The sequence below is a fragment of the Trichomycterus rosablanca genome, chromosome 3 (genome assembly GCF_030014385.1).
Source record: "Trichomycterus rosablanca isolate fTriRos1 chromosome 3, fTriRos1.hap1, whole genome shotgun sequence".
Classification (NCBI taxonomy): domain Eukaryota; kingdom Metazoa; phylum Chordata; class Actinopteri; order Siluriformes; family Trichomycteridae; genus Trichomycterus; species Trichomycterus rosablanca.
This window is the reverse complement of record NC_085990.1, coordinates 27508651-27534976: the sequence shown is the minus strand read 5'-3', so window position 1 is coordinate 27534976 and position 26326 is coordinate 27508651. Positions and strand designations below refer to the sequence as shown.

At 38.6% G+C, this 26326-nt stretch overlaps 1 protein-coding gene across 5 annotated transcripts in view; it reads right to left on the bottom strand.

The window, feature by feature from the left end:
* The window catches only part of dipk2ab (divergent protein kinase domain 2Ab), a 168771-nt gene extending 142570 nt beyond the window's left edge, over positions 1–26201 (bottom strand). For 3 of the 5 annotated variants that reach the window (XM_062991139.1, XM_062991136.1, XM_062991140.1), the window contains exons 1-3: positions 25782–26201; positions 18186–18252; positions 17510–17595 (exon numbers count right to left, since the gene is read on the bottom strand). The gene's annotated coding sequence lies outside the window, so the exon portion shown is untranslated. The remainder of the gene's footprint in view (positions 1–17509; positions 17596–18185; positions 18253–25781) is intronic. The other 2 variants (XM_062991137.1, XM_062991138.1) reach the window with 2 other exon arrangements.
* Positions 26202–26326: the final 125 nt, after the last annotated feature.

The following is a 26326-nucleotide window of genomic DNA, read 5'->3' as shown; positions in this document are numbered from 1 at the left end:
GATCCCTCACAATCATCATGCCTACAATTTCAAAGCTCATTTGCTTAAACCTAATAAGTACAGGCTTACAGGTGCTCTACCGGTTACCATGCAAACTAAAGTGGTCATTAGTTGAGCTCTGCATGTTTTATTGACCGCAGTAAAACACAAAATAATTGAAGCAAAAAAAGGCATTTTTATTTTTTCAGAGAGAAAGTGGATGGACAGTGAGCACCCTCTCCAGGTAACTGGACTCATCGGGAGAGGTATTTGCTACCCACAAATGACCTAAACCCAATATTAATATATATACACGGTTCTGATTATCACTATATGGGTTAATATTGGCAAAAAATTCCAAAATGGAGTGTTTTCAGTTTAGGCTTTGAAACATAAAACTGATTGAATATACACCAATTAGACATAACATTATGACCACCTTCCTGGCAAAACAGCCCAGACTCGAGGCATGGACTCCACTAGACCCCTAAAGGTATGATGTGCTTTCTGGCACCAAGATGTTAAAAGCAGATCCTTTAACTCCTGTAAGTTGTGAGGCGGGGCCTCCATGGATCGGACTTGTTTCTCCAGCACATCCCACAGATGCTCCACTGAATTGAGATCTGGGGAATTTGGAGGCCAAGTCAACACCTCAAACTCGTTGTTGTGCTCCTCAAACCATTCCTGAACAATTTTTGCTTTGTGACAGGGCTCATTATCCTGCTGAAAGAGCCCACAGTCAACAGGGAATACCGTTTCCATGAAAGGGTGTACATGGTCTGCAACAATGCTTAGGTAGGTGGTACGTGTCAAAGTAACATCCACATGGATGGCAGGACCCAAGGTTTTCCAGCAGAACATTGCCCAAAGCATCACACTGCCTTCTTCCCATAGCTCCCCACGTGCATCAATGAGCCTTGGCCGCCCATGACCCTGTCGCCGGTTTACCACTGTTCCTTCCTTGGACCACTTTTGATAGATACTGACCACTGCAGACCGGGAACACCCCACAAGAGCTGCAGTTTTGGAGATGCTCTGAGCCAGTCGTCTAGCCATCACAATTTGGCCCTTGTCAAACTCGCTCAAATCCTCACGCATTTTTCCTGCTTCTAACACATCAACTTTGAGGATAAAATGTTCACTTGCTGCCTTATATATCCCACCCACTAACAGGTGCCATGATGAAGAGATAATCAGTGTTATTCACTTCACCTGTCAGTGATCATAATGTTATGCTTTGTCGGTGTATGTGTAAAATTATAACATTACTTTTCTAACCCCAGCAAAACAATCCCCCAAGTAGCACCAACAGGTCATCTATTAAATTGCATTGTGATTTAATCTCGATGGTCACCATGGACAGTTCATTTTAAGAGCTAACTAAACACGCTACTCATAATGAATCAGAATCAGAATCAGAATCAGAATACTTTATTGATCCCCGAGGGGAAATTTCAGATGTTACAGTTGCTCAGATTGTCTATATGTATTAAGAATATATTATAAAGTAAAGTAAAGTAAAAACGCTCTTAAAATAAATATAGAAATGAAATGGCTGTTTTAAAGCTCTTCCAGACAACATTAATGTGCTTATTTTAAGATGATTATCACAATTCTACCTTTATACTGGAGCATGATGCAAAATCTCCACATCATTACACACAGATCCATATGTGGAGAGTTTAACACAGTTTCACTCCATACTCACACCAAACAGCTTCAGGTTTGGGATTTTAAAGCCTGACAGCTCTGTCGTTCAGAATTTAAATAATATAAGTGCTTTAAAAATTCCTGTTTGGATTGAAATTTCAAAATGTGGCTGGAAGCAGAGCTGGTGCTAAGCACTGTTGGTGGGTCGAAGCGTTTCAAATCTGAGCTCTTTCTCTGTACAGACTGTAACTGCTCTCTCAACTAAAATCAAGTGTCAGCTGTTAAAAAAATTATTTAAATGACATTTATAACTGACAGCACGGTGACGGTGACGGTGACAGCTCTGACGGTTATCAATTAATGCCAAGTTCACACTACACAACTTTCCAGATGTTCAGATCGCTGTACAGTTCACACTACACAACGTTCCAGTTGTTCAGATCGCTGTACAGTTCGCACTACACAACTGGGTCTCTTGTAATCGAGAGTCTTTTAAGTCATTGTGGATTTCACACTACATGACTGATCAGCGATAGGGGGTTGCACACTACACAATCTACCATCAGGAGGAATCTCAGATCTGGTCTCCCAAACTACGTTTTGTCACGAAAACACACGCGAGAAGTGACGAGAGGTTTAATGATACCACGTCCAAAAATGCACGTCAACAAGTAGCAAGCAATCAAAGTCGTTTGTGCGTTGATGTGCAGCGTTACAGCAAGTAGGGAAAATAAATGAATTCGAGTGGATTTGGCTACGTGACCAGCAGGGATTGTCTGTTCTGTAGTGAGTTGGAGGTTAATAAATATTTTTGCAATGCAGTGTTGGTATTATGGTTCGATAAGATCACAAATACTGTAAAACTTGTGTGTGCCGATGCATTCTGATAGAAACCATATTATGCCCCTGTCCCACGTTTTTACTACTCCTCCCCCGGGTTTCCCCTCACCTCGTATCCTGCGTTCTCATTGGCTGTAGTTCCACATAGCACTCACATAGCACTCACTGCAACCTGCTCGCAACGCCCTTCACACTACATGATTATGTGTCGCCGACGGGTCCAGATATTTAACATGCTAGATATTTTTCTATTTTCTTATAAGCTGCTTGGATCAAGTCTTGAACTGTTAACACAAAGCAATCGAGAGCCGATTTTCGATCCCCGAGCAAACGCAGAGTTGCTTCCGAACTCAGGGCAAAAATCGTGTAGTGTGAACTAGGCATAACTGGTTAATCATTAACATCCCTAATGCATATATAGCTGTTTGTAAACCCTCCCTGAAGAGTGTAGACTGAGGATTTCTGTATTTGTATCTGTATCAGCCAGTACTCATTACTTTGATACAGCCAAGGTACACAGAAAAGGTACACAGAAATATTGGGACATATTTACCTAAAACAAATAGAAGCTGAATGAATGTCAGATCCACTGAACACGTTAACAAAGTGTTTTACCATAGTAATTAATTCCTGCACTATTAAAAGTAAACATTTGTTCTGTTGTGCTCTCTTACTTGCATGTGTAAGTAAAATGTATCTCCACAAAAATTCTTAAAAAATCTCACTCATACTTTTTATACTGTGCTGGCATAATTCTGGTTCTGTCATGCTTTAAATGGACTTTACTGGAATTACTAGATCAAACAGTTTTGTGACTGTACAGTATGATGTAAATGGCCCGAGTCTACAGTTACCAATTTAGCCATGAACTGGTGATTATAGCTAAGGCTTAAATAAAGTTAAATGTAGATAAACCAAGATCATATTTTGAAAGTAAAATGAGGTCTTTAACTCATTTATGCATAAACTATCGACCAGCAGTTTTGTGACTAATTACTTTAGCCTCCCAGAACCAGGAGTAAATAAACGAATCAGTGTTTCCTGCTGTGACCCTGTCCAGGATAAATCAACTGATGAATTAATGAAAATTCAGGTCTCCTAAGTATTTTGGCCACTGACAATTTATTTCATGCATTAATTTATTATATACACTGATCAGCCATAACATTAAAACCACCTCCTTGTTTCTACTCTCACTGTCCATTTTATCAGCTCCACTTACCATATAGGAGCACAAGTTCTACAATTACATTTACATTAACATTTTCAGCATTTAGCAGATGCTCTTATCCAGAGCGACTTACAGAAGTGCTTCCATAGTGAACATTTCATTCCTTAAGTTTAGATAGACAACAGTCGAAGAACACAACTTTGCTAAAACCTGTTAGAACCAAAGTGCCTTTTTTTTTTTTTTTTTTTTTTTTTTTTTTTTTTTTTAAACTGACTGCATTCTGTCTGAATTACTGAATTACTGACTGTAGTCCATCTATTTCTCTGCATACTGTTTTAGCCTGCTTTCACCCTGTTCTTCTATGGTCAGAACCCAAACAGGACCACCACAGAGCAGGTATTATTTAGGTGGTGGATCATTCTCAGCACTGCAGTGACACTGAAATGGTGGTGGTGTGTTAGTGTGTGTTGTGCTGGTATGAGTGGAGTTTTTAAACACCTCACTGTCACTGCTGGACTGAGAATAGTCCACCAACCAAAAATATATCCAGCCAACAGCGCCCCGTGGGCAGCGTCCTGTGACCACTGATGAAGGTCTAGAAGACCAACTCAAACAGCAGCAATAGATGAGCGATCGTCTCTGACTTTACATCTACAAGGTGGACCAACTAGGTATGAGTGTCTAATAGAGTGGACAGTGAGTGGACATGGTATTTAAAAACTCCAGCAGCGTTGCTGTCTGATCCACTTATACCAGCATAACACACACTAACACACCACCACCATGTCAGTGTCACTGCAGTGCTGAGAATGATCCACCCCCCAAATAATACCTGCTCCGTAGTGGTCCTGGGAGAGTCCTGACCACTGAAGAACAGCATTAAAGGAGGCAAACAAAGCATGCAGAGAAACAGATGGACCACAGTCAGTAATTGCAGAACTTCAAAGTGCTTCTATGTGGTAAGTGGAGCTGATAAAATGGACCCTGAGTGTAGAAACAAGGAGGTGGTTTTAATGTTATGGCTGATCAGTGTAAACACTCCTCTGACTCGATCAGGGTCCCCAGCAGTGGAAGAGTCATTGGCTATGCTAAACTGGGAGAGAAACATGCATAAATAAAATAGCTATTTAAATTTTTCTATAGACTTATTTGCTCCAATACGACAAATCATGGTGCATTGGTGTACTGCGCTAGCCCACCAACGCTGAGATCCAAGGTTTAAATCTCAATCAGCCGAGTGTCTACACAGAGACAACTGGCTATGTTTTTTTGTGGAGGTGGGGGGTTTGATGGCTGAAGCCCTGAGATAGATTGGTGCCCTGTCCAGGGTATTCCTGCCTTGAGCCCAGTGATTGTCTGAAACTAGATGTGGAGCGACCTTGAGCAGTATAAAGCGGCTGAAAGAAATGAAAATGAAATGACAAAGCATGAAATAGGTCATACCGTGACAAATCAGGTAGACAGAGAACAGCACAACATATAAAACTGACCTATATCGACTGAAAATTTCAATATCAATTGAGAATCTAGGTCACAGCGAGCTGAAGAATCAGATATGAGCTGTTTGTACCTGTAGTGTGAAGGCAGTCGTTGGTAATGAACCATGGGGGATGGGTACAGTCACTGTTGTATATACGAGTATGATCTCTTTAATGAGCAGGTCTACGCTTTGAAGCTGCTTCTAAAAATACAGTCGTGAGCGGGTGGATAGGACAGAGGGTTGTTTACGCCAATCACGTCGCTTCGTGCCTTAAAAAAATATAAGATGTGTTGTTTAGAACTCTGTACACAGCCAGTGTGTTTCTGTACTTCTCCTCAGGGCACAGCACTGTTTTTCTTGGAATCATCCATTAAGCTAAATTTGATTACACAAATACATCGGAGAAAAGATGTGCTCGGCACAGCAAATTCTGTTCACACAAAGCAAAGTAATTGGTAAATTGGTACAGGCAGTTGGATAATCTGAAGAGCTTTTCAAAACTATTCTCATGGGCTGGAAAACAATGTGTCGGTTTATTTGGGGAAAAAAACATCAGACTACAAAGTGCAGTAAATTCAGCAGAAACAGAAAGTGATTAAGTGATAAAGGCTTCAATCTCACACAGAGACGCACATATAAACACACATTTTAATAAGACACAGACACCCCTATTGAATATTATTGTAAAGTGTGGTTTTAGAATCGACTGCTATCTCAACTTGTCCATTTAGTGATATGATACAAAGTAGGAATGGTCGTTGTGGTCATTTTAGACAGACTGTTTAAGAAATGGTAACACAGCGACCATTTGAAGTAGTGTGCACCTACATGGAACAATTTTCCATAAATAAACAGACAAAATATAGTATTGTTTACATTAATGTAATACATCGACGGCGTATTAGGGCCACTTTTATTTAAGTTTCGATTTCGAGATTAAAGTCGGCGTCTGCGTCGTCGCCAGTACTTCAGCCGAGCCTTATGGACTCGTACGATAAACTAAAGCCGTATGGCATCGCTATAAATGGTTGCATTGACAGGTTTAGTCATCATGTCATGTGGATAGAAGCGGGTTATTGCATGACCACAGTAACGTGCATTGAAGGCTGCCCTCAGCACTTGCGTGCTGATCCAGGTACTGAGACCCGTGCTTCTCTGATCTGACAAGCCTACGACGGCTGCACACTCTTTGGCCATGACAGACTTTATTCTCATAATTATTTCGACTTTAATCTCAAAATAATTTCGACTTTATTCTCAATCATTTCGACTTTATTCTCATAATCATTTCGACTTTAATCTCAAAATAATTTCGACTTTATTCTCAATCATTTCGACTTTAATCTCGAAATAATTTCGACTTTAATCTCGAAATAATTTCGACTTTAATCTCGAAATAATTTTGACTTTAATCTCGAAACTATTTCGACTTTATCTTCATAATTATTTCAACTTTATTCTCAAAATAATTTCGACTTTATTCCCAATCATTTTGACTTTATTCTCATAATTATTTCGACTTTATTCTCATAATTATTTCGACTTTATTCTCATAATTATTTCGACTTTATTCTCATAATTATTTCAACTTTATTCTAATAATTATTTCGACTTTAATCTTAAAATTATTTCAACTTTAATCTCAAAATAATTTCGACTTTATTCTCATAATTATTTCGACTTTATTCTCATAATTATTTCAAGTTTATTCTAATAATTATTTTGACTTTAATCTCATAATTATCTCAACTTTATTCTAATAATTATTTCGACTTTAATCTCATAATTATTTCGACTTTAATCTCAAAATAATTTCGACTTTATTCTCATAATTATTTCGACTTTAATCTCAAAATAATTTCGACTTTAATCTCAAAATAATTTCGACTTTATTCTCATAATTATTTCGACTTTAATCTCATAATTATTTCAACTTTAATCTCATAAATATTTAGACTTTAATCTCAAAATAATTTCGACTTTAATCTCATAATTATTTCAACCGAGATTCGAACCGGCAGGGTGTGGGGTGAAGATACGTATTTTAATGTAGTTGAAACCTGGTGAACATAGTCTTAGATGCATTGTATTCATCAGCGCTTTCCTGATGAATGCTGATGAAGTTCTTATGAAGGCATTCTTTCTATGTTTGTTTGTTTATTAGAATTTTAACGTCATGTTTTACACTTTGGTTACATTAATGACAGGAAACAGTAGTTACTCATTACACAAGGTTCTTCAGTTCACACAAGGTTATATCGAACACAGTCCTGGACAATTTTGTATCTCCAATTCACTTCACTTGCATGTCTTTGGACTGTGGAAGAAAACCCGGAGCACCCGGAGTAAACCCACGCAGACACGTGGAGAACATGCAAACTCCACACAGAAAGGACTCAGACCACCCTACCTGAGGATCGAACCCAGGACCTTCTTGCTATGAGGCGACAGTGCTACCCACTTAGCCACTGTGCCGCCCCATTCTTTCTATGAAAACAGGGCACATAACATGCCATATACAGAATCTGAATTTAGAACAACCCTACAGATCAGTGATGGGCAGGAAAGCAGGTTAGAACACCACAGATATGCTACTGCAAAAAAACGCCACATCAGGAATAGACATTCCAGGCAAAAATAAAATAATAAAAAACATTGCTTGGTCTGATGGATCTGTTGGTCTGATGTGATCACGCTGTGACAAAGATTATAGGGTCAGAATTTGGCGTGAACAGCATGTTCTTGTCTAGCAGGGGTAAAACCTTGTGTAATCTTGTGCTGGTGTAGCTTATCTACTTTGAGGTTTAGCATGGTTTGTTATAAATTCTGTTTTTTCTTCCTCACCACAGTTGTTAAAAGAGAATATTATAAATGATCGTAGCCCTCCTGTTGATGCAAATCAGTCTGGTTGAATTCTGACCTGCCTTATCAACAGTGCATATCTGCTGGCTCATTTACAATTTACTGGGTGTGGGGGGTGTCAATGGCCAAAGCCCGGCGTGGCTTAGCGCCCTGTCCAGAAAATTCCTGCCTTGCGTCTAGTGTTTGCTGATAATGCTGGACATGCCACAACCCTGAACCCCCCAGGCATAGACAATCATGTCTGTGCACCAGGCCAGCTGACAGCACCAGCACCGCTGAGATCTGGACTAGTGTAACAGACCAATGTGCCACCATAGTGCTGTACTATAGGTGTTCATGTTTTACCACTGCTTTATTCTTTTTGATCAGGCCCAGAATGGGTCTGGCTTCCCCAGAATTTGCAGTATTTATTTATTTTATTCATTCATTTATTAGGGTTTTAACGTCATGTTTTACACACTGGTTACATTTATGACAGGAAAGCAAGTTACTGGTTACACAAAATTCATCAGTTCAAGTCTTCAATATCAAACACAGTCATGGACAATTTTGTCTCTTCAATTCACCTCACTTGCATGTCTTTGGACTGGGGGAGGAAACCAGAGCTCCCGGAGGAAACCCACACAGACACGGGGAGAACATGAAAACTCCACATAGAAAAGACCTGGACTGTTCCACTAGGACCTCTTTGCCGTCAGGCCACAATGCAGTAACATACCTCAGACAAGATGCCAATTCTTAGCAGGGCCTTGGCCATCTGCCCCCCTCCCCCCTTAGATGCATAGCCATCTGTTTAGATGCATAGCTGCTACACATACACTGATCAGCCATAACATAACAACCACCTCCTTGTTTCTATACTCCATTTGATCAGCTCCACTTACCATATAGAAGCACTTTGTAGCTCCACAATTACTGACTGTAGTCCATTTGTTTCTCTGCATGCTTTGTTAGCCCCCTTTCATGCTGTTCTTCAATGGTCAGGACCCCCACAGGACCACAACAGAGCAGGTATTATTTGGGTGGTGGATCATTCTCAGCACTGCAGTGACACTGACATGGTGGTGGTGTGTTAGTGTGTGTTGTGCTGGTATGAGTGGATAGGACACAGCAATGCTGCTGGAGTTTTTAAACACCTCACTGTCACTGCTGGACTGAGAATAGTATACCAACCAAAAATATCCAGCCAACAGCGCTCCGTGGGCAGCGTCCTGTGACCACTGATGAAGGTCTAGAAGATGACCAACTCAAACAGCAGCAATAGAGGAGTGCTCGTCTATGACTTTACATCTACAAGGTGGACCAACTAGGTAGGAGTGTCTAATAGAGTGGACAGTGAGTGGACATGGTATTTAAAAACTCCAGCAGCGCTGCTGTGTCTGATCCACTCATACCAGCACAACACACACTAACACACCACCACCATGTCATTGTAACTGCAGTGCCAAGAATGATTCACCACCTAAATAATACCTGCTCTGAGGGGGTCCTGCCCATTAAAGAACAGCATGAAAAGGGGTTAACAAAGCATGCAAAGAAACTGTAGAACTACAAAGTGCTTCTATATGGTAAGTGGAGCTGATAAAATGGACAGTGTGTGCAGAAACCAGGAGGTGGTTTTAATGTTATGACTGATCGGTGTATATGCTCACTCACGAAAAATGCCTTGAGCAAGATGTTGCTGAGTAGATGCAGCTATGTCTCAGAGGGAAATTTAGGAGGAAATCTCAGACCACAAGCAGACAGTGAAAACAGTTGTGAACATTACTGAGGTCATGCTGTCCTCACTTCAGGCCTCTTAACATAAATACTGTATCTGCAAAATCACCAGTATTTGGACTGAGCCAGTAAGAAAAAGATATAATACATAAGTATGTGGAAATCTGCCCACGAGCTAAAAATGTTAACATTTTGGAATTGTCTGTGGAAACTTGTGCCTGTTCTGTCAAAAGATTATTTATGAGGTCAGGCACTTATGGAGGACAAGGCTGTCTTACAATCAATGTTCCAGTTTATTTTTAAAGTGTGGTTGAGATCAGGGCCTGGTGTTGGTCACTGGAGCCACGTCCTCCACTTAAAACTTGCTACACAATGTCACCATGGATGCTGGAAGAGGAAAGGTGGAAGAAATTGATTGTATACACCTGTTAAGAATGAGTGTGACAGAAACATTTGAACTTAATAATTAGGAAGAGGCCCACATACATTTCTGCAATACGTGGTACTGATCCTGATATTCAGTAATTAGAGGATATTTTGTGTCTCATATTGGGCCTTTCTACGAAGGTTTTTCAAAAAGTTTCCACACTTTTTAAAAATCTATTCATTAAGATTTTCAAAAACAAATGACATCACTTTTCTACATGGTCACCTTCCTTTTCCGATGCATTTTCCCAGCATCGTACCATTTTAATCTCATCAATAGTTGAGCATGTAGTCACTGATGAACCGCTGCTTTCACATCATCACATGAAAATCTTCTTCCCCTTAAAGCTTCTTTAAGCGTTCCAAAAAGGTGGAAATCAGATGGCGCTAAATCCGGACTATAAGCTCTCTTTTCAGTCTCTCAGACACAACCAATTACTAAAATATAAAAGTGCGGAAACTTTTTGAAGATCCCTTGTAATATCAATCGAGCAACTTTAAGTATTGTTGCTGATCGTGTGTGTCCCTTTATGGCCACAATGTACCACTATACTGATGGCTTCTAGCATTATGATGCATTACAATTGGGTGACCATGAGCATGAGTTCAGCGTGCTTTAATGGCCTTCCCAGTCACCAGATCAGAATCCAATAGAGCATCTTTGGGATGGAACAGGAGATTTGCAGCATAATTGTGCAGCTGAAAATCTGCACAAATAAGGTGACGTAATCATGTAAACGTACTAAAAATCTGGAAAAATTCCACCAGTTATTGGAATTTACAACACGAACAACTGCAGATGTCTTAAGAACACAGTGGGTTCTAACCAGTATTAGTATGGACCTACTATGTAAGTGGTCAGCAACTGTAAGTATATTTTAGTATTGTTTGGCTGCTAGAGGAAGCGGCTTTTGTTTTTGAATTGATACATTTCAGGTTCAAGAGGCTTTATTGTCATTTCAGCTATGTACAAGTACACACTGAAACAAAATAACGTTCCTCCAGGCAGAGATGTTCACAAGTAACAAAAACGAGTTCGAGTCAAGTCACAAGTCTTTAGACTAGAGTCTGAGTCAAGTCACGAGTCAATATAATCTACACAAAACATATATTGGAAACGTAGTGTAGAAATAAACAAATAACCTGTAAGTTCAGATAAAACACAACAACAGATCAGCAACTGTATTTTGCCATTTTACTAAGTGCCTTTACTTTCCTAGTCAGCTTAAACTGATACGTTTTGTTTTCAACAAAAGCGTATGATAAATTACGGCAGAGCGGCCAAAATCCAAAACACGGCAAAAAAATCATAACCACTGCTTACCTTAGCTTATGTTGTTCCAGATGCTATTAAATTTATAACCGTGTGTTTGCCCCATTAGAAATATAATCTGTTATTTTGTAAAAGTGCTTATAATTAAAAACCTCCAAACTTTTCCCGGTTGTGAAGTAAAACACGAACTCGTTAGAAAGCCAATCAAGCGTTTCATTGACAATCATCTGTGTGACGCAAACTGAATAAATGCAAATAACAGCATTTCTTACTAAAAATTAAAATCAGAAGGTCTGATTGGTTCAGAAAGCGGTTCTTTCAACCATTAGCGCCAATTCTGTAGGAGCGTTCCATTCACCCAGTTGTTCCTGTGAAGTGCACTACGTAGGGTATTCCACCATTTCAAGTGAGATTCCAATCCAAAGGTAACAAAAATGTTTAAATGAAGTGAACTTCAAACTGTGTAGGGGGTAGGGAGCGATGCTTCATCACTACGCTGGAAGCTGGCTGTAACACTTACCAATTGCGTGCGTTGCGGGTTAAGACGGCCGGAGCGTTATTAGAGAGCCGAATATTTATAATAATAGTAATTTTATATATAAATATAAATATACAGTTGTCAAACGTAACTAATGTTAACACATGGTGACGCTAGGGACTTGTTTGTTTACAAGTCATTTTTTTGCGAGTCATAAAGTTGAGTCCGATTCATTTGAAAAGAGTTCGAATCGAGTCTGAAGTCGCTGTGTGTGCGACTTACGTCACAGACTCAAGTCCCCATCTCTGCCTCCAGGAACAGAGTGAAAAGTGTGTATACTAAACAATATGCACAGTGCAGATAAAATCAGTGTAATGAATACAAAGACTTACAATAAGTATAAGGTACATTTTAGCGGAAAAAAATCTGAAGGGACAGAACTACGAGGGATCTTCAAAAAGTTTCCGCACTTTTATATTTTTGTTGGACACGGTGAGGGTGGGAGAAGTACTGTAGTACCATCTGATTTTCACCTTTTTGGACCTCTCAAAGAAGCTTCAAGAGGAAGAAGATTTCCATGTGATGATGTGAAAGCAGCGGTGCATCAGTGGCTACACACTCAACCAAAAAAATTTTTTGCTGACGGCATTAAAAAGACCATGTGGAAAAGTGACGTCATTTGTTTTTGAAATTCTTAATAAACAGAGTTAAGAAAATTGTGGAAGTTCTTTTTGAAGAACCCTCGTAAAACACTACAGGACCAAAAGACAGGTGTGATGTTGGCCAGTAAGCTGGCAGTGAGTGTGTGTGTGCGTCCGACAGTTCAGATTCTGTGAGGTGAGGAGTCTAATGGCTTGTGGAAAAAAAAAGCTGTTGCACAATCTAGCAGTGAAGGACCGAATGCTGTGGTACCTTCTTCCAGACCACAGGAGAATAAAGAGTTTGTGCGAGGAGTGTGATGAGTCCTCAACAATGCTGAAGGCTTTATGGATGCAGAGTGTGGTATAAATGTCTGTCAGAGATGTAACAGAGACCCCGTCGATCAATTCAGCTGTCCTCACTATACGCTGGAGAGTCTTGCGGACAGAGACAGTGCAAATCCCAAATCAGACAGTGATGCAGCTGCTCAGGATGCTCTCTATAGTTCCTCTTAGAGTTCTTCTTAGTTTCCGCAGGAAGTAGAGATGGGCTTTCTCGGCTATGGAGCTGGTGTTCATGGGCAGGAGAGGTTCTCCGCTAAGTGTACACAAGGAAACTTGATCTCCACAAAGGAGTAGTTGATGCTGAGCTGAGAGTGATCTCTCTTTGCTCTCCTGAAGCCAGCTACCATCTTCTTTGTCTTTTGCAGCAATATCATGTTTAATTACAATTTATTTTAATTATTTATTAAGATTTTACCGTCATGTTTTACACTCTTTGGTTACATTCATGACAGGACAGGTAATTACTGGTTACACAAGATTCATCAGTTTAAGTCTTTAAATGTCAAACACAGTCAATTTTGTATCTCCAATTCACCTCACTTGCATGTCTTTGGACTGTGGGAGGAAACCGGAGCTCCTGGAGAAAACCCACGTAGACACGGGGAGAAAATGCAAACTCCACACAGAAAGGACCCGAACAGCTCCACCTGGGAATCGAACCCAGGACCTTCTTGCTGTGAGGCGACAGTGCTACCCAGTGAGCCACCACGCCACCCATGTTTAATTACAATACATAGAGGCCAAACGTTGTTCATGTGGCTGCTCAGCCTTAGACGGCAGGCAGAGCTGAGATTCGATACGACACATTCGAGATCCCAGCTCTGGTTCCAGTGTGTGTTTTTACCGCTGCGCCACCTGAGCGGCCCTCTAAATTGTTTTTATCGCTCATGTGTGAAAGAAAGCGTGCAGCACAGCGCTTTTGTGTTGTCTTAAAGGTTCTCAAATGGTAACCTGTGTATCCTAGGCATACTCGACGTAACGAATATGGTCATTAGCAGTATCGTGTAAAAAAGTAATAATGAATATATCGATATTTGCGATATACTGTCCAGCACTAGCGTGTTCTACAGCTTGCTGGTGATCTCAAAAGATCACCTAAATTCCAATAATCTATTTGAATCATTTCAGTCTGGTTTCCGCCCCCAGCACAGCACTGAGTCAGCCCTCCTCAAAGTCACAAATGACCTTCTTCTTTCCTCAGACTCTGGACAAATTAATATTCTCGTCCTCCTTGATCTTACTGCAGCTTTTGACACCATTAATCACTCCATTCTTCTGTCCCGCCTTGAATCCTCTGTCAACATCACTGGTACTGCCCTTTTGTGGTTAAGGTCATATCTCGTAAACAGACAACAGTTTGTTAATATCAACAATTGTAGTTCTGCCATTGCTCCACTGTCCCAAGGCGTTCCCCAAGGCTCAGTGTTAGGTCCCCTTTTGTTTATTCTTTATATGCTCCCCCTTGGTGACATCATACGTCGGCATGGTTTACATTTCCACTGCTATGCTGATGATATTCAGCTTTACATCTCCTCCAAATCCATTAATACTGAACTTCACTCCACTCTGACAAATTGCATCACTGAAATGAAATTGTGGATGAAAGCTAATTTCCTCAAATTAAACTGTGAAAAATCAGATATGATCATTGTAGGTCCTACATCCCTGGCAAAAACCACAAAAAATTTTCAAATTACCATTGATAATGACACTTTGTCTCCGTCTTCTAACATCCGAAATCTTGGTGTAATTTTTGATAGCAACCTCTCTTTTGACCGCCATGTAAATCACATCACCAAAACTGCTTTCTTTCATCTAAAAAACATAGCACGTCTACGTCCATCACTCTCCTTTTCTGCCGCCGAAACCTTGATTCATGCTTTTATTACATCCAGAATTGATTATTGCAATAGCATCCTTTATGGTACATCTAACAAAATCCTAAAAAAACTTCAGTATATCCAGAATTCAGCTGCTCGCCTCCTTACTCATACTCGCTCCCGTGATCATATTACACCTGTTCTACAAAAACTTCATTGGCTTCCCGTTGCTCAACGCATTCAATTCAAAATTCTTCTATTCACTCACAAAGCTCTCCATAATCAGGCCCCATCCTACCTCACCGACCTGCTCCATCAGCACATTCCCTCCCGTAGCCTTCGCTCTTCTGAGGCTAACCTACTGTCCATACCCTCTAGGACCAAGCACCGGACCTGGGGTGACAGGGCCTTTTCCATAGCTGCTCCATCTTTATGGAATGCTCTCCCCAAACACCTACGAGATTGTCCTGACCTGTCCAAATTCAAGTCACTTCTCAAAACTCATCTATTCAATATGGCATTTAACTTGTAACAACACGAAATAAATGCTTTTATTTTTGCTATTCTTTTTAATAGTTTTTATACTTAGATCACGACAGAAATGTGAAGTCCTAGATCCTAAAACTTGTAAAGTTTTCAGTTTCCTGATTGCATGTAAATCTGTCCTGTTTCTGTCTAATTTTAAGAAATTGTTCTATATTTGTTGTTCTCTCTCATAATTTAGCTAATTTTTAATGAACTGTCTTATGCTGCTCTCTTTGTTTTTATCTTAATTATTCTTGATGTTGATGTACTATTTTGATTTTGTACTATGATTTGTATGGTGTATGTACGTATTTGTTTTGATTATTTGTCTTATGTAAAGCGTCTTTGAGTATCTTGAAAAGCGCTATATAAATAAAATGTATTATTATTATTATTATACCAAGATCTTGGTGGCTTCACTGGTGTTGGAAGGGGCATGCGGTTGTCTGCGGTCTTTCCTGTCATTTGTTGACAATGCAACAAGAGGAAATGGACATGCCTCAATTATTATGTAAAAATGCTAGACTTCTGTGTCAAACCTCTAGCATTGTACAATCAAGAAATTAAATTGAATTTTGTGGTTTACCAGCTACCACAAATGCCCCTTCGAGTGAATACAACCACAAACGCTTATTCAAACCAGATCTATGTTGAAATTAAACAATAAGTGCAATATTTTGTATCGTATCATCTTGAACTGAGAGATTCACACATCTCTTATTTTACACAGCTCACTCATCCACACAGACTTCACCACTCGTCCATGATTTCTCTCAAGTTCAGGTTCAGACCGAGCTGAACTCAAGCAGGAAAGGGGAGTATTCAGTATCTGGAGTTATCTTACGGCATGTTCAGCTGCAGTTGCCAAGGTTATTGACTGAGCAAGTCAATAATGTGGAACCACAGAAACAGTCACCAAGAGCTGAAAAGTCTCAGTCCAGCAACTACACACACACACACACACAAACACACACACAAACACACACTGATTCAACTAAGTCATTAAGCTGATGGTCACGAAACCAATAGTCATTAAACTATTATTTATTAAACTGATAGTCATTAAACAGATAGTTATTAAATCGATAGTTGTTAAACTGATAGTCATTTACTATGGCCTAAGTACGGCCCCTTGGAACGCATTAGTACTGTGTCTTTACTACTTAGCTATCATCTCACATTTTTATTATTTTTATGATTTATTTCCTTTATTGCTCATAAATATTCATCATTGTCTGGATGGAAGCTGAACCTACCAATTTTATAATGTGCTGATTAGTCTGCATATTAACTTTAATTACTCTATATAGTCAGAACCGTGTGTGTTTCTGCATAATCACACTGCAATACCTCCACCAGGTTCAGTGTTTTTTTTACAAAACTGTTGCTACCTTAACCCTTTGATGCACAACCTGGGTCAAAAGTGACCCAACTAAGTTTTTATTTTCTATATCTTTGCAATAAATTAATTTCGTCATTCAAGCTTCCATGAATTTTTCAATTAACTTGTTTTTGATCATCACAAATCCTTATTCCAGTTTTATATTTTTTGCTTTTTTAATAAAAATCATTTTTGTATCACTACTCTTCTAATGCACAACATGGGTCAAAAATGACCCTTATGTATTTACTATGGAATTTGACAGAAACTACTGACATTTGTAAGTGTTTGTAGTCAAAAACATATTTACTGATCTTTTGAAAGACAACCAAAGATTAGGCTCATGAATCTTGTATATGTCCAATATTATTTGCTTGCTAGCTGTTTACATATTCTAGTATAGATAGCTTTTATTAGCTAAGACAGCAAATACATGAATAACTGACAAATGTACAAAAGAAAATATTCTTGAATGGATGAATATGGGTCATTTTTGACCCATGTTGTGCATTAGAAAACATGGCTTGTGCATCAAAGGGTTAAAGCAACACTAACAACGTCATTTATAAAATGTTTTTGCTTTTTAACAATGCAATAAATGTAATTAAACTGTTGCATATTTATCTTATCATTTATGTTAGGAAAGACGTTATTAAACCTCCTACACTCGATGACTCACTGTATGACAGTGGTAGCTCATTGGATAAGGTATCGGACAAGTGATCATAAGGTTGCTGGTTCAAGCCACATCACCACTTAATTGACCCTTAGCAAGGCCCTTAATGTATTTATTAGGATTTAATGTCATGTTCTACACACTTTGGTTACATTCATGACAGGACAGGTCATTACTGGTTACACAAGATTAATCCGTTCAAGTCTATGTCAAACAGTCATGGACAATTTTGTATCTCTGATTTACCTCACTTGCACATCTTTGGACTGTGGGAGGAAACCGGAGCTCCTGGAGGAAACCCACGTAGACAGAAAGGACCCAGACTGCTCCACCTGGGAAATAAACCCAGGACCTTCTGAGCAAGGCCCTGAATCTTTAAATTTGCCAAAATTTCATTAAGTCACAATTGAAAGTCACTTACATTTAGTGTCTGCTAAATGCCATAAATATAAATGTATGTATTGGCCATTTATGACCTACACTAAGCTCTGAACACTTCGTAACATATTCCTACTTCCTACCTACCCCATTCATCAACAGAAACAAATTCAAATATCAGCAGTGATATTTGACGGTCAAGGAAGGGGTGGGGGGTGCTATCCCAAGCCCAGATAAAATATGGATGGAGTCAGAAATGGTGTTTGGGTAAAAACTGGTGTTTGGGTAAAAACAAACCAGAGCTGACTCAAACTCATCGGTTCGAATCGGGATGGGCTGGGCGGCTATATGAACGACGATTAGCTTGTTGTTCATACAGGGTGGGACAAGCTGGAGAGGGATGTCAAAACTGATGCAACTACGACCTCTGCTGGCTGGTTGATGGTGCCTGCACAGAGTCAGGGTGTGGCTTTCCATACACAAAGCTGATCCACATATGAACTCGCAGTCGGCTACTGCACACGTGTGTGACCGTCTCACTCACCTCAATCAGACGTGGGGATCAGCATCAGTAGAGAGGAAGCGTAATGTAATCGGGTAATTGGATACGACTAGATTGGGGAGGAAAAAAATTGGGGGAAAATGCAAAAATTAGGTACAGTGATCTGCTGTGACGATCCCTAAATACAGGAGCGGTCAAAAAAAAAAAAAAATTTAATTAATCACTCTGAATCTGTCAAACGTACATTAACAGAGATTAGGACATACAAATGTAGAACACACAATTAGCGTAATAACAAGGGTTTGTTTGTTTATTAGGATTTTAACGTCATGTTTTACACTTTGGTTACATTCATGACAGTAACGGTAGTTACTCATTACACAAGATTCATCAGTTCACAAGTTTAATATCAAACACAGTCATGGACAATTTTGTATCTCCAATTCACCTCACCTGCATGTCTTTGGACTTGGGGAGGAAACTGGAGCACACCACGCAGACACGGGGAGAACATGCAAACTACACAGAAAGGACCCGGACCTTCTTGCTGTGAGGCAACAGTGCTACCCACTTAGCCACCGTGCCACCCTTAATAACAAGGGTTCAGGTAACAGTGAAGTAAAAAAAGTAGACAGAGAAGTATAACAGGTCTTGTGGAAAGAATAGAGCTCACATATTGTAGCACCAGCGTGATGATGCAACACTGAGCTGTGACTAAGTTTTTTGCTAGGTGTTCTGGTACTATTCTGGGGTCTCTACTGCGTGTGTTGTTTGTTCAGTTGTGTGTGTGTGTATGAGGGAGAGAGATGAGTTGTCTTGGGCCGAGTTAAATCTTGCATTCTCCTTATACAGCATCTTTTCATCTGTTTACTTTAGGAACAGTGAAGTATGAATCCAGACCTTAACTCATTCTCACAGATGCAAAAGTCAGCACCACTCAAACTGAGCTAATTAGCTTAGCTTCAACATATCAGCTTCATTCAAATTCATGTGAAAAAAGTTCTTCAAACAAAAGACCAGCTTTGTTCAAACTGAGATTAACAAAGTGCTCAGATAAAGCCGAAACAATGTTTGGCTTGTGTTTGGAACTGTTTCACTGTTCAGTCAGTCATTCAGCACTAGGGAACGGCTGGTGAACCGACTCCGGAAGTTTATATAATTCCTCTCCCACGATTGTAACCCGTGTAAGCAGACACATCAGGACCTTAGATGAAAGTACAACCTTAAATCAGAAAAGGTTGGGACAGTATGGAAAATGCAAATAAAATAAAAATGCAGTGTTCCTTACATTTACTTTGACTTTTATTTGATTGCAGACAATTTGAACCCAAGATATTTCATGTTTTATCTGCTCAACTTCATTTCATTTGTAAATATACCTCCATTCCTGCATTTCAGCCTGCAACACATTCCAAACAAAGTTGTAACGGGGGCAATTTAGGGTTAGTAATGAGGCAAAAAAAATAATAATAATGTGATTCCAAACAGGTGATGTCAACAGGTGATTGTAATCATGGTTTGGTACAAACGCAGTTTGATGAGCAAAGATGATCAGAGGATCTCCAGTTTGTCAACAAATGTGTGAGAAAATAATTGAAATGTTTAAAAACCAATGTACCTCAAAGAAAGATTGGACGAGATTTGCATATTTCTCCCTCTACAGTGCATAATATCATTAAACAATTAAACAGGAGGAATTTCAGTGCATAAAGGCCAAGGGCACAAGCTTAAGCTGAATGCTCGTGATCTTCGATCCCTCAGACGGCACTGCATCAAGAACCGCCACTCAACAATAGCTGATATAACCACATGGGTGAGGGATTACTTTGGCAAACCTTTGTCAAGCACTACAATACAGAGTTACATGCACAAATGTCACTTAACACTTTACTGTGCAAAAAAAGAAGCCTTATGTTAATCATGTCCAGAAGAAGCGTCTATTTCTCTGAGCTCTGATGCATCTAGGATGGACCATCACACAGTGGAAACGTGTATTGTGGACAGATGAATCAACATTCCAGGTCTGTCATGGTATGGGGGTGTGTCAGTGCCCTTGGCAAAGGTCATTTACACTTCTGTGATGGCAGCATTAATGCAGAAAAGTACATTGAGATCTTAGAGCAACATATGCTGCCTTCAAGACGTCATCTTTACCAGGGACATCCATGCATTTTTCAACAGGACAACGCAAAACCACATGCTGCACACATTCACATTACAAAGGCATGGCTGTGGAAGAAGAGGGTACAGGTACTGGACTGGCCTGCTTGCAGTCCTGACCTGTCCCCAATAGAGAATGTGTGGAGAATTTTTAAATGAAAAATGTGACAATGACGACCCTGTACTGTTGCACATCTTAAGACGTGTTTGCAGGAAGAATGGGACAAAATAAAAGCTGAAACACTAAATCACTTGGTCTCATCTGTGTCAAAACGTCTTTTAAGTGTGGTGAAAAGGAATGGCAACATTACAAAGTGGTAAATGCTTTACTGTCCCAACTTTTTTAAAATGTGTTGCAGGCTTGAAATGCAGGAATGGATGTTTATTAATAAATGAAATGAAGTTGAGCAGATAAAACATGAAATATCTCAGGTTCATCCTGTCTGCAATCAAATAAAAGTCAAAGTAAATGTAAAAAACTCTGTGTTTTTATATTATTTGCGTTATCCATGCTGTCCCAACTTTTTCTGATTTGGGGTTGTAAAATAAAGATGTAAACTAATATAATTAAAGTAAATAATATGAGTTTTTATGATTCTTTTTCTGAAATTCTGTTAAATAAGTAGGAAAGTGTATGAGCTCTTTTTAGGCATCTACACAGTAAATCGTTCTGGTCCACATCCCTGATCTGGTACAGTTTTTCCGCAAGATTTCCTTCCTGACCGCCTGACCCCCCTCAATCAGACATAATGATGTCTGTGTAGACGCCAGACTGCCGATAGCACCGATAAGATTTAAACATTGGATATCAGCAGAAGTGGGCTACTGTATTTTACCCCGTGCTTATATGTTTTAAAAATAAACATAAATCTGGCCGCTCCTGTGGCGCAGAGGTAAAAACACACGCTGCAACCAGACCTGGGATCTTGAATACATCGTATCGAATCTCAGCTCTGCCTTGCCGGCTGAGGCTGAGCGGCCACATGAACAACGATCTGTCTCTGTCAGACTGGTGCAATTACGACCTCTGCTGGCTGATTAGAGGCGCCTGCACAGAGATGAGGAAAGAGTGCTCTTAGGGTGAGTCACACCGTACACAACGCTAGGTGGCACAACACTAGTCAATGTGTGGCTGATAAGATGCATACGGCATGCTGCCCACGTGTTGGAGGGGGCATGGGTTAGCTTTCGAATAAGTTCGAAAATTTATTTTAACACAAATAGACCGTCATAGACCATCACTGTTTGGCTTTTTTTTTTTTTATTTGACAATTACTCATTTGTTCACTGTGTTTTTTTTTTTTTTTTTAGAATTAGTGCAGGGCTTCAGCCATTCAAACCCGGCTCTCACTGGTGGTGTGCTAGCGGAATTCACGATGCACGAGTGCCTGCTTCCCTTTCTAAGTGTTTAAATTCAAAAATAAAGGAGGAAGTGCTCATGCATTGCTTGCAGAAATTGAATTGCAGTGGTCAGATTTTTTGCAGACTTTTGCAGACACTGAGCTCATTTAGGCTGGAAACGTTTCTACACTCACATTGAAATGATTTTATTTATATTTATAATTCTGGCAGAGTTTTTTTGGCCATTCTTAAAGGTGAGACAGACGCTAGTTTAAGCACAGAGCTTGTAAAGAAGCTGATACCTCACCTTTTCATCTTCTGACAGCTTTGCCGAGAGTCAAACCAGCCTGCTGGCTTGTATTCCTGACTAGGGGTGTGACGACGTAACATAATTACTGCTCAATAGAACCAGTAGTCAAAATCATTATTCACACCTGCTTTACATATTAAACTGACACTGGATCCCATTTCAAAACCAAATGTATCATTTTAAAATGTTTGCAGGGACGTTCATTGTCATGTATACCGATCAGCCATAACATTAAAACCACCTCCACCCACTGTCCATTTAATCAGCTCCACTTACCATATAGAAGCACTTTGTAGTTCTACAATTACTGACTGTAGTCCATCTGTTTCTCTGCATGCTTTGTTAGCCTCCTTTCATGCTGTTCTTTAATGGTCAGGACTCTCCCAGGACCACTAAAGAGCAGGTGTTATTTGGGTGGTGGGTCATTCTCAGCACTGCAGTGACACTGACATGGTGGTGGTGTGTTAGTGTGTGTTGTGCTGGTATGAGTGGATCAGACACAGCAGCGCTGATGGAGTTTTTAAACATCTCACTGTCACTTCTGGACTGAGAATAGTCCACCAACCAAAAATATATCCAGCCAACAGCACACCGTAGGCACTGATGAAGGTCTAGAAGATGACCAACTCAAACAGCAGCAATAGATGAGCGATCGTCTCTGACTTTACATCTACAAGATGGACCAACTAGGTAGGAGTGTCTAATAGAGTGGACAGTGAGTGGACACGGTATTTAAAAACTCCAGCAGTGCTGCTGTGTCTGATCCACTCATACCAGCACAACACACACTAACACACCACCGCCATGTCAGTGTCACTGCTGTGCTGAGAATGATCCACCACCTAAATAATACCTGCTCTGTGGTGGTCCTGTGGGGGTCCTGACCATTGAAGAACAGGGCTACAGTCAGTAATTGTAGAACTACAAAGTGCGTCTATATGGTAAGTGGAGCTGATAAAATAGACAGTGAGTGTAAAAACGAGGAGGTGGTTTTAATGTTATGGCTGATCAGTGTACATTGTATAATGTGTATAGCAGACTTCCAAAAACAAAAAAGATAACCTTTATTATTTAGTTAATTTTCATGTTATATCACTGCCAGGGTCACAGTGGGTTCGGTTTCACTGAAATCACTAGGCACAAGGCAGTAACACACCCCAGACAGGATGCCAATTCATCAGAGGGTCTTGGCACTGGTGATTCAAACCCTGGATCCCAGCGATAGTGAGCTACCGTAATTTACTACTGCACCACCCAAACACACAAAAGAAAAACTATCTTTTAAAGCATTGGGAATTATTGCTTTTTTCTGGGTTAGACAGGTTGTAGAACTGAGCATGTAAAAGAAGATTCTGAGAATAAATAAATAAATAAATAAATAAATAAATAAATAAATAAATAAATAAATAAATAAAAACGTACATCAATATTAAGTGGCTCTTAGTGATGACTGGAAAAAGCTTTAAAAAAGTGATTGCACGATGCACATGGCTTATACAATGAAAGAAGATCTGAAGAACTGCAGCACTAACACCTTATAGGTGTCTAAAATGCTCTAGTTTCGCGGATTCCATCTATTTTTAGTGCTGTAATAAATGTTTCTGCACACTTCTTATTTTTTGTCCCTCACCAGTCATACATAAATGCTGACTGCTCTTAAGGTAGAACAGCGGAATCAACCCTGGATATATTACTCGTACACTCTTTTTTCCACTCACACATGTATTTACTCATTCGGTCACACATGCATTCACTCATTCACCCAATCGCTCACTCTTTCGCCCATTCATTCGCTCACACTAAGATGCAATTCAGAGAAGTTATTTTACTGGAGTTTAGGATTGAATATGACAGAACTGAGTTGTAAAATACAAACACCACTTGCTGCACCACCATACTGCCATAAGGTTCAGTCTTTTACTGTTATTAATGTTACTGTGGACATTTGGAAGTAATAAATTAGCCTTCACAATGTTTTAATTCATTATTATTGTTTTTTTTTATTATTATTATTCTTTTAATTTTATGTTTGTCATGTCAGTTTTTATTTCCGAGCTCTCTCGCTCTCTAAAAATCTAAATAATATTGTTGTATATTATACTAGCTGATTAGAGGTAACTATTGTTTAATTACACTTGGGCGGCATGGTGACTTAGTGGGTAGCACTGTCGCCTCACAGCAAAAAGGTCCTGGGTTCGATCCCCAGGTGGGGCAGTCCGGGTCCTTTCTGTGTGGAGTTTGCATGTTCCGGGAGCTCCAGTTTCCTCCCACAGTCCATAGACATGCATGTGAAGTGAATTAGAAATACAAAATTGTATATGACTGTGTTTGACATTAAACTTGTGAACTGATGAATCAATTGTAAAACATGAAGTTAACTTTCTAATAAATAATAATATTGATTACATTTAGATAATTCAATTATAGTTGTTCAATTTACTATAATAATTATCATGCTCTTGTTGTTGATTATTATTAATAATAATAATTGTTATTATTGGTGGTAATACATTTTATTATTATTATAATAATTATTATTATCTGTATTACATTTATTATTACTATTAATATTATTACTATTATTACTAATTACTAAACTGTTAGTTTGATGATCCTAATAAATAATAATATTAATTACTTTTAAATAATTCTATTATAGTTGTACAATTTACTATATTAATATATCATGCTCTTGATGTTGGTAATTATTATTATTATTATTATTATTATTATTATTATTATTATTATTGGTATTGCATTTTATTATTATTATTATTATTATTGGCATTGCATTTTATTATCATTAATTATTATTATTATTATTATTATTATTATTATTATTACTGGTATTGCATTTTAATATTACTATTACTATTATTATTATTATTATTATTATTATTATTATTGGTATTGCATTTTATTACTATTATTATTATTATTATTATTATTATTGGTATTGCATTTTATTATTACTATTACTATTACTATTATTATTATTATTATTATTATTGCATTTTATTATTATTATTAGTATTATTACTTTTGTTGGTATTGCATTTTATTATTATTATTATTATTGTTGTTGTTGGTATTGCATTTTATTATTATTATTATTATTATTATTATTGGTATTGCATTTTATTATTACTATTATAATTATTATAATTATTATTATTATTATTATTATTGGTATTACATTTTATTATTATTATTATTATTGGTATTGCATTTTATTATTACTATTATTATTAATATTATTATTATTATTATTATTGGTATTGCATTTTATTATTATTATTATTATTATTATTATTATTATTATTATTGGTATTGCATTTTATTATCACTATTATTATTATTTTTATTATTGGCATTGCATTTTAGTATTACTATTATTATTATTATTACTAATGTTGCTTCAAATTTACACTGTTAGTTTGACGATCCTAACAAATAATAATATTAATTACATTTAGATAATTCCATTATAGTTGAACAATTTACTATATTAATTACCATGCTCTTGTTGTTGGTTATTATTATTATTACATTTTTATTATTATTATTATTATTACAATGTAAATGTTGCAGTGGCTGTTATTAAGATAAAGCACTTGAAATTAAATTAAATAAACTAAACTGAATAAACAAGAAAAGGATGTAATTCTAGATAAGCGAGACAGTCACATCGAAACAGAAGAGTTGCAATCTGGAGTGCTTGCAGCGCTTCCAAAACTCATCAAGTGTGGAAACTCCAGTTTTACACATCTGTATTGTTTAAGACAGGAGTAAGAGATAAATCCGATTAGAAATAAAGCTGTACTAACCTCAGGTTGTACTCTGTACTCTCTCAGTACTGCAGCTCTGGTTTCTTCACACAGGAAGGAAACAGTTTGAGATCCTCAGTAAGGAATCGCTCCTCACACTGAGCTTCAGGAAAGCAGCAAACTGCTGGCGCTGATCCGATCAATCCGTACACACATCCAACAAACAGATCAGAAGAGTCCGTAAACAGATCAGCTCCACACACACACACACACACACACACACACACACACACACACACACACACACACACACACACACACACACTCAACGCTGTTTTAAAAAAATCAGCCCGACTCTACAGTGGTGTTCCTCAGCGTTCCTCATCAGCTCTGCTGTAAGCGCACAGATCAGCGAGTACTATTTCCTTCTTCATACTGATAGTGTTCAAGCATCGGGTCTGATCTCATCTCAGTCTGATCACTGAGTACTGACCAGCACATCAGCTGTACAACAGCTCTACCACACTAGCTCCAATCCGACACTTCTACACCACCATACCTCTCTGTTTACGACCGTCCCGCTCACTTTACGGTACTCACTTCTT